Below are 7,313 nucleotides of genomic sequence, written 5' to 3' on the forward strand. Positions count from 1 at the left end.
TTTCCTGGAGGTTCTAGGGACCCTGTTAAACCAGGGGATTATTTAACCTAGCCCTCCTTCCCAAGTGAGGAGTTTTTGTTTATTCCTGGCGAACTATTTTGGATCTCTCCTGGCTCAACAACTTTCTTGAGTTCCCTTCTTTTTGGATGCTTACTTTTCAAACTGTGTACCCTTTTTTATTACCCCAGCTTTTTCTGGTGTCCCTGCATCTGAAATATGCTTACATTATCCATATTCACCCTCACGTCAGGAAGTTTTTATGTTTCTCTGTGTCTTCTTCTCAGTTTCAGTTCTCTGCCTTGCCCTTTGGCTTCTTTACTGCCCCACGGGTATTCACAAAATGCCTAGCTCCTGTGATTGCCTTCTGAAGGCTCCAATATGTTCAGATTTGTCCTTATCTAGAAGACCTGTTGCTTCAGGTGCTTTCTCCCAGTCATTGATTGCTGCAAGATCTATAGTTCATCATCTCTCTTCTTCAAAATCTGGAGTTTACTATCAAGTTCCAAAAGTCCACCCTGAATCCCTCTCAGGATCTTGTGTATCTGGGATGCGGAATTCAGATAGTGCCAAAGTTGGCTTCTCTTCTGCCTCCAAAGGAATTGCTGTTCACAACCTTCCTTCAGTCTCTTCTTCCTCGGACTGCCATGCCAGCCAGGGAGTTTCTTTGGGTCCTGGGATTCATGGTCTCTTCTATTCTGGCTGAGAGATGGGCTTCCCAGGGCAGGCCATCCCTTCTGTAATGAATACCTCAACAGTGAAGAGAAGGACATCTACTGTTATTGTAAGATTTTGTACAACTGTACTTTCTTTTTATATTTTAGCAGATAGATGGACTTAATTCCTCCCCAAGTAAATACTCTCCCATTTTTTTGTTTATAGACTGTTTCTGATAATACTGTTTAGCTTTTAAACTTGCACCAACTATGTTTGTCCTTCCCATAAATGTTTTTCTTATGGAACATAATAATGTGTGGGATAACTCATTAAAGCCAGACTCTCCCATCAGAAAGAGAATATAAAATGTCTCACCAAGAAACTGAAGGCAGAAGTAATGACTTGCAAATCATCCCATAAACATAGGCTAGGTTCTGAGGCTAAGGATAATTATAGGTTCATAGGTTCATAGGTTCATACTAGGCTATCTGCCCTAGGGCATTTATAAGCCTAGCCAGAATGTGTTTGGCTTTCGCCACCCATTTTAAATTTATTTTGCTATGCCCTTTTTCGAGGTTAGTATACTGTGCCTCTGTCTAACAGTGACACAGAAGTGATACCCGGGGTAAACCTATGATCTCCCATCCACTCATCAAGATTCCTCTTGAAGAGAGTCAATGAGGGACTCTGCCTAACCTGAGCTGGGATTTTATTCCAGAGTGAAGGGAGCCTCTGGGTTATGAATCTGTCCCTCCAGCATGTCCTATTTATTTCAGCTCGTAGCTCGATGGGATTTGGATTTTCTGAGGTGCAGCATGTCCATTAATTCAGGGTTGGACATGGTTTTATACATCAGGCACAGATCGCCTCTGAACAGGCGGTATGCCACTGAGTAGAGCTGGAGTTTCTTTAACCGGGCAGCATATGGCATCTGTTTGAGCCCTTTGATTCTCTTGGTGAGGTACTTTTGGGGTCTTTCCAGATGCTGCAGGTGTCTGGTAAGGTACATCCCAAAAGGGGCATTGTACTCAATTATGGGCCTGATGAGGGATGAGTAAAGAGGCACGATGACCTCCCCTGATCTAGATGTGAATCCCTTCATGATTAGGTGGGCTATATAAAATGTTTTTCTAACCACTTTGGCCACGTGGTTGTCAAATGAGAGATTGCTATCAACTTGGGTCCTCAGGTCCCTAATTACTTCTTCTGTACTTAATGGATTATCACCTATGTGGTAATTTGTGGGCACTTTGTTTTTGCCAAAGGGGATGACTATACACTTTTTGGCATTTAGCTTGAGGCCATGGCTCTGGCACCAGTTGTCTGTTTCTATGAGGCCCTTTTGGAGGATGCTTGTGTCGGCTGGAGAGTCGATTATGGTGCCCAGTTTACAGTCATCTGCGAACTTGGTCAGCCACAGTCCTTCTGTGTTGGCCTGTATCTCCGAGAAATATATACCGAACAAGAGAGGTCCCAGGACTGAGCCTTGTGGGACACCACTTGTAACTGGTTTGGAGTCTGACATGGCTCCAGCAATTCTAACCATGTGGGTTCTGTCCTTGAGCCAGTTTGCAATCCATCTAGTGACATAGGGGTTTATATTTAAGCTGGTGAGCTTATCTATAATGCCCAAGTGGGGTATTGTATCGAAGGCTTTGCGAGATCCAGGTAGGTTGTGTGGACCACCTTCCCCGAGGCAGGATCTGCCCTTAACAAAGCCAAACTGGGTAGAATCCAGTGTCTGTAGGTCCCCAATATCTTTATTTATGAGGTCCATGATGATCCTTTCCATAGCTTTGCAGACCAAGCTAGTCAGGCTTATGGGGCGATAGTTTCCAGGATCCATTGAGGTACCAACTTTATGGAGAGGGACCACTGTTGCTGTACGCCACTCTTTTGGCACATATCCTGTAGTAAGGCTGAGATTGAACAGTAGTTTTATGTTTGGGTTTAGCTCTTCTTGGAGTTCATGTAGGATGCAGCCCGGGACACCGTCTGGTCCCATTGATGCTGTGTTTTTTGCTTTGGAGAGGGCGGCTCTTACCTGAGCATTTGTGATGTCAGGGGGGAAGCACTCTGCTGGGATAGATATTTGCCCTTTTGGTGGGGAGGGGGGGGAGAAGTTTGCGCTGAACCTGTCAGCTAAGATGTTGGCAATGTCTGTGGGTTCAGTGTATTTTTTGTCATTTTGGACTAATTCTGAGCATATCTGGGAATTACCACCCAGGTTCCTAACATAACTAAAGAAAGCCTTGTGATTATCCTTAGTGTCCTGTGCAATTTTTCTCTCAAAGCTGGTCTTAGACAATTTTATGAGTGCCCGTAGTTTTTTGCTAATACTGATCAGTGATGCCTTCCCTTTTTGGGATTTTGCTCTATCATTTAGTAGCTTCCTCCTTTTGTTGTATAGTTTGTTTATGGCTGGGGTCCACCAGACAGGATGTCTGCCTTTGGAGGATTGGGTCTTGGTTTTATATGGGATCACATGATCCATACATTCCTGAAGATGTTCATGGAATGCATTTATAAAGGATTCTGCGGTCTGGGCCATATTTTCCACAGGCCCGGGGGCTTTGAAGGATTCCACCTTAGTTTTGAGGAGTGTGAAATTTGCTTTAGAGAAGTTTTTCACTGTTGTTTTCTGGGCAGGGGGTGGGGTTGGGATGTGAATATCCAGTGAGATTAGTTTATGGTCTGATCTTACCAGTGAGGGATACACTTCTGGTCTGGAGCATAGAGTCCCCATGTTGGTGATGATCAGGTCCAGTATGTTTTCCCCTCTTGTGGGAGTGGTAACAAGTTGTTCCATAGCATTTGAGTTTATAAATTCTAGGAACCTTTGGGCTAGGGTGTTGGAGCTAAAGTAATGCTCCCAGTCTATGTTTGGGTAGTTGAAGTCGCCTAATATAATGGTGTTTGGAGAGACCTTCATATTTTCCAGTGTTCTGAAGAAGGCTGAGTGGGGTTCCTGGGTTTGGGAGGGTGGTCTGTAGCAGGCTATAAACTGGAAGGCAGTTTTACCCACTGTTAGTTACACATGGATAGTCTCTGATGCTTCGTGCTTTGCCACCAACCTATAACTCATTCGTTAGCTATATCTGAAAACTGCAAAATAATTCACATTGCTGCATTGAACTTATCTGTAATATTAGCTTCCATTTCAATCCTAAAGACATTGCCAAAATATTAGCAGATTTATTTGTGCCAGATGTTCATCCCTGAAACTATCAACCCAATTCCAGACATCCCTGAGTCACTCTCATCTACTAATTTCAGAGTATTATATCTTTAAGCACTCTCCAAGACCAAAAACACCTCTTCAAAGGATACTAACAATATACTGGGTTGTATGATAAATAGTGCCAGGCAGGTTCTTGCTGACCCCATGCTTACATTGTTCAACCTAATCTTTCCACAGGAGAAGTTCCAGAGTCATGGTGCACAGTGGTGGTGATGCACCTTGTAATGGGTGACCTCACCAATGACCAAAGTAACTACAAACCTATTAAACTTACTAATTTTGTGTGTAAAGCCACTGAATTCATCATCAATTACCTCATAAACAAGAACATCAAAATTTGATCAGGCTCAACCCGCAACAATTCGGATTAGTTAGGGCAAGATCATGTATGACAAATTTTGTGTGCTTTTTGAAAATGTCACACGGGTGGTGGACAGTAGTCACATTGACTTTGCTGCCTGCTTGGATCAGGCAAAGACATTTAACTCCATGCCACATGATGAAATTGTTAATAAACTAATGTCCTAAACATTGAGCCCTATGTTTTCAGATAGGCTCAAGCTCAAGGACAGAACACTTGTTAACAGGTTCAGTGAATCTTCCTCAGTTAGCAAAAAGTGACCAGTGACATTCCCCAGAGTTCTGTACTAGGCCCACTACATTTTGACATTTATTTCTCTGACCTAAACACTGATAACAATGGTCTCTGGTTGACTAAGTTTACTGAAGATTGTAAGTTAGATGTAATTGTTAAATCAAACAATGATACTATTAACGTGTTAACACCTGTTGCACTGGAAAAGTGATCAGATTAAAAGCCAAGAAATACAGTATAATCTCCTTTGGAAAACAACAAAATTCCTACCACCTATTGTATAAATGATATCCCATTCTCCAGTAAGTCTGTGATCAGGGAATTTGGTAACTTGTGTCAGTGGTTACCTCTCCTTTGATCACTATATTACAACTATGGTCAGACAGTTCCTCTGCACATCACAATAAATCACAAAGCACATCCCACCTAAACCCATTGAAGTTATTACTCTCCTGAACTTTGCCCCAATTTGACCCATTTACAGAGTATAATGCACCCTTTGGCATGCATCTCAGATACGCATCAAAAACTTGAAAAACTGCAGAGGCTCCTAACCAAAAAGATCTCAGATGTCAAAAATCATAATTATCAGGAAAGGTTAGAACCATTGTCCCTGCACTCTGGGGTATATAGGCTTTTAAGAGGTGACCTGTAGCTTGATTTTGATGCTTTTCTGTCCATAGTATCTGACATCTCTTCTTTCCTGAAATATCAGGTTGTGTAGCCAATGCTAGAATATTTCTTTGTAATATTTTGCATGCACCTTAATGCGTATGAACATTAGACTTTGTCCGAAGCACTGTGATTCCAAAGTATAGCCAATCAATCCAGTTATGCTGTACTGATGCACTCTGGAAAAGAGAAAAACATGGCACTTCTACAGCTAGTGGGGTTTGGCTTTATTGGCCTAAATGTACCAGTAAAGACGTAAAAAGTAAAACATGAAAAGTCACAAGCTTTCAGTGGACATGTAGCTGTAACACAGGTATGTCCTTAAGAAGCACTCCTATAGGTCTCTACTACAGGAGGTTAACTCAAAGAACGTTGAACAAAAAAGTGTCTGAAACAGGTTTTACTGTGGTTCCCACTGAGGGGGAGTGGTAGACCATTTTCCTCACTTCATTTTTGTGGCTTTCTGATTCAATGTAATAGGTTCATAGATTAATGATTGTAATAGGTTCATAGATTAGTACTAAGCTAACTGCCCTTGTGAGCCATTTTGAGCCTAGCCAATTATCCCTTGTGAGACTCAAGCCCTGCACTTTGTGTTTGTACAGCAAATACTTTAACCATTAGGCCACCCTCCCAACCCTGTATGCATGTGTGTGTGTGTGTGTGTGTGTGTGTGTGTGTGTGTGTGTGTGTGTGTGTGTGTGTGTGTGTGTGTGTGTGTGTGTGTGTGTGTGTGTGTGTGTGTGTGTGCGTATTAATATGTACAAATGTATACTGTGGTATGAATTATGGGAATATCCTCATGGAAATCTGCTAAAGCACAAGGCCATTATTGCCATAAATTCAGAAAGTTAGTTCCATTAAAGATGATCTGAAGAAATTCCTGGATTTAAAGGAAGTTCTGGAACCTGTAAAGTGTAACCTGTACAGAATATCTTCAGTAAGTATAGTTTTGTAGAGCTGAAAGTTGGGCTTGTGAGAGGCCTACAGCCTTCAACTTTCTTTGCTTTACAAGACAGGCTATATTCTGGAGGACTTCTGTGAACCGACCACTGTTATAAGAAATATCCTGTGGTACTTTTTGCTTTCTATTGAAATTGTAAAGCCACATAGGTTAATATTTGGTTTGTGGATTAGTGACTATTTCAGTATTGTTATATATATTCTACTTCCAGTGCCTTCTTACACTGATGACATCTACATGGGCAGCTGGTCAGAGTCTTGCCAATATTAAGTTCCTTATAGTAAATTTGTTTCTAGGGGCAGTCTATATTTGGGCTACAAATTCCCTGTCATACTGTAACTGTTGCATTCTTGTCATTGTCAGCTGGTGTTGGCAATAATAGAGAAATTATTAGAGAAAATCTTGGAGTTGCAGGAGGAAATGGACCAAAAGACTGGTAGGCTGTAACAATAGCTGTTTATGCTGGCCAACAAGGCTAGGTACCCCAAGGCTGTGCCACTTATGAAAAAATAGCCAGGCTGTAAAACCTGGACTATTATAAGTGGTATGCCATCATAGAGAACCGGAGCTGAGCAGCCTGGGCAAGAACTCTCTCATTTCAGCTGACAGGAGAGGCATTGAAAACATAAATAGACATGAATGACACTGAGTGCATGGACTGTTTCAAGACTATGATAAACTTAAGAAGGAATTGTTAGTTTGGGATGCTATAACTCCAGAGGTAAAAGCAATAACATGTTATAACAGGATTTTTTAATGCATAACTTAAAGAAAATACATTTTGCCTACATTTCCTTATAGTCAGATAACTGCAAATTAAGAGCATTTATAGAATTCCCCACTGATACTAATATCTCTAAGATGGGCTAACACAAAAAAGTACTGACCAAATTGCAGAAGTTGTTAGGAAACGACTCCAAAAAGAAACCACTGGTAGTCCACAATATGAAGCACAAAAATAATCCACTGGTAGTCCACAAAATAAAGATTTTATTGTAAGATAAAAAGCGATAAGCACTTTTGTCCCATCAATAGAACTTCATCAGAGGTCTGATGAAGTTCTATTGATGGGACGAAAGCGCTTACCACTTTTTATCTTGCAATAAAATATTTATTTTGTGGACTACCAGTGGATTATTTTTGTGCTTCATATTGTGGACTACCAGTGCTTTCTTTTTGGAGTCGTT

Source organism: Protopterus annectens, chromosome 1.part1 (genome assembly GCF_019279795.1).
Source record: "Protopterus annectens isolate FY-2018-M chromosome 1.part1, PAN1.0, whole genome shotgun sequence".
NCBI classification, from domain to species: domain Eukaryota; kingdom Metazoa; phylum Chordata; order Ceratodontiformes; family Protopteridae; genus Protopterus; species Protopterus annectens.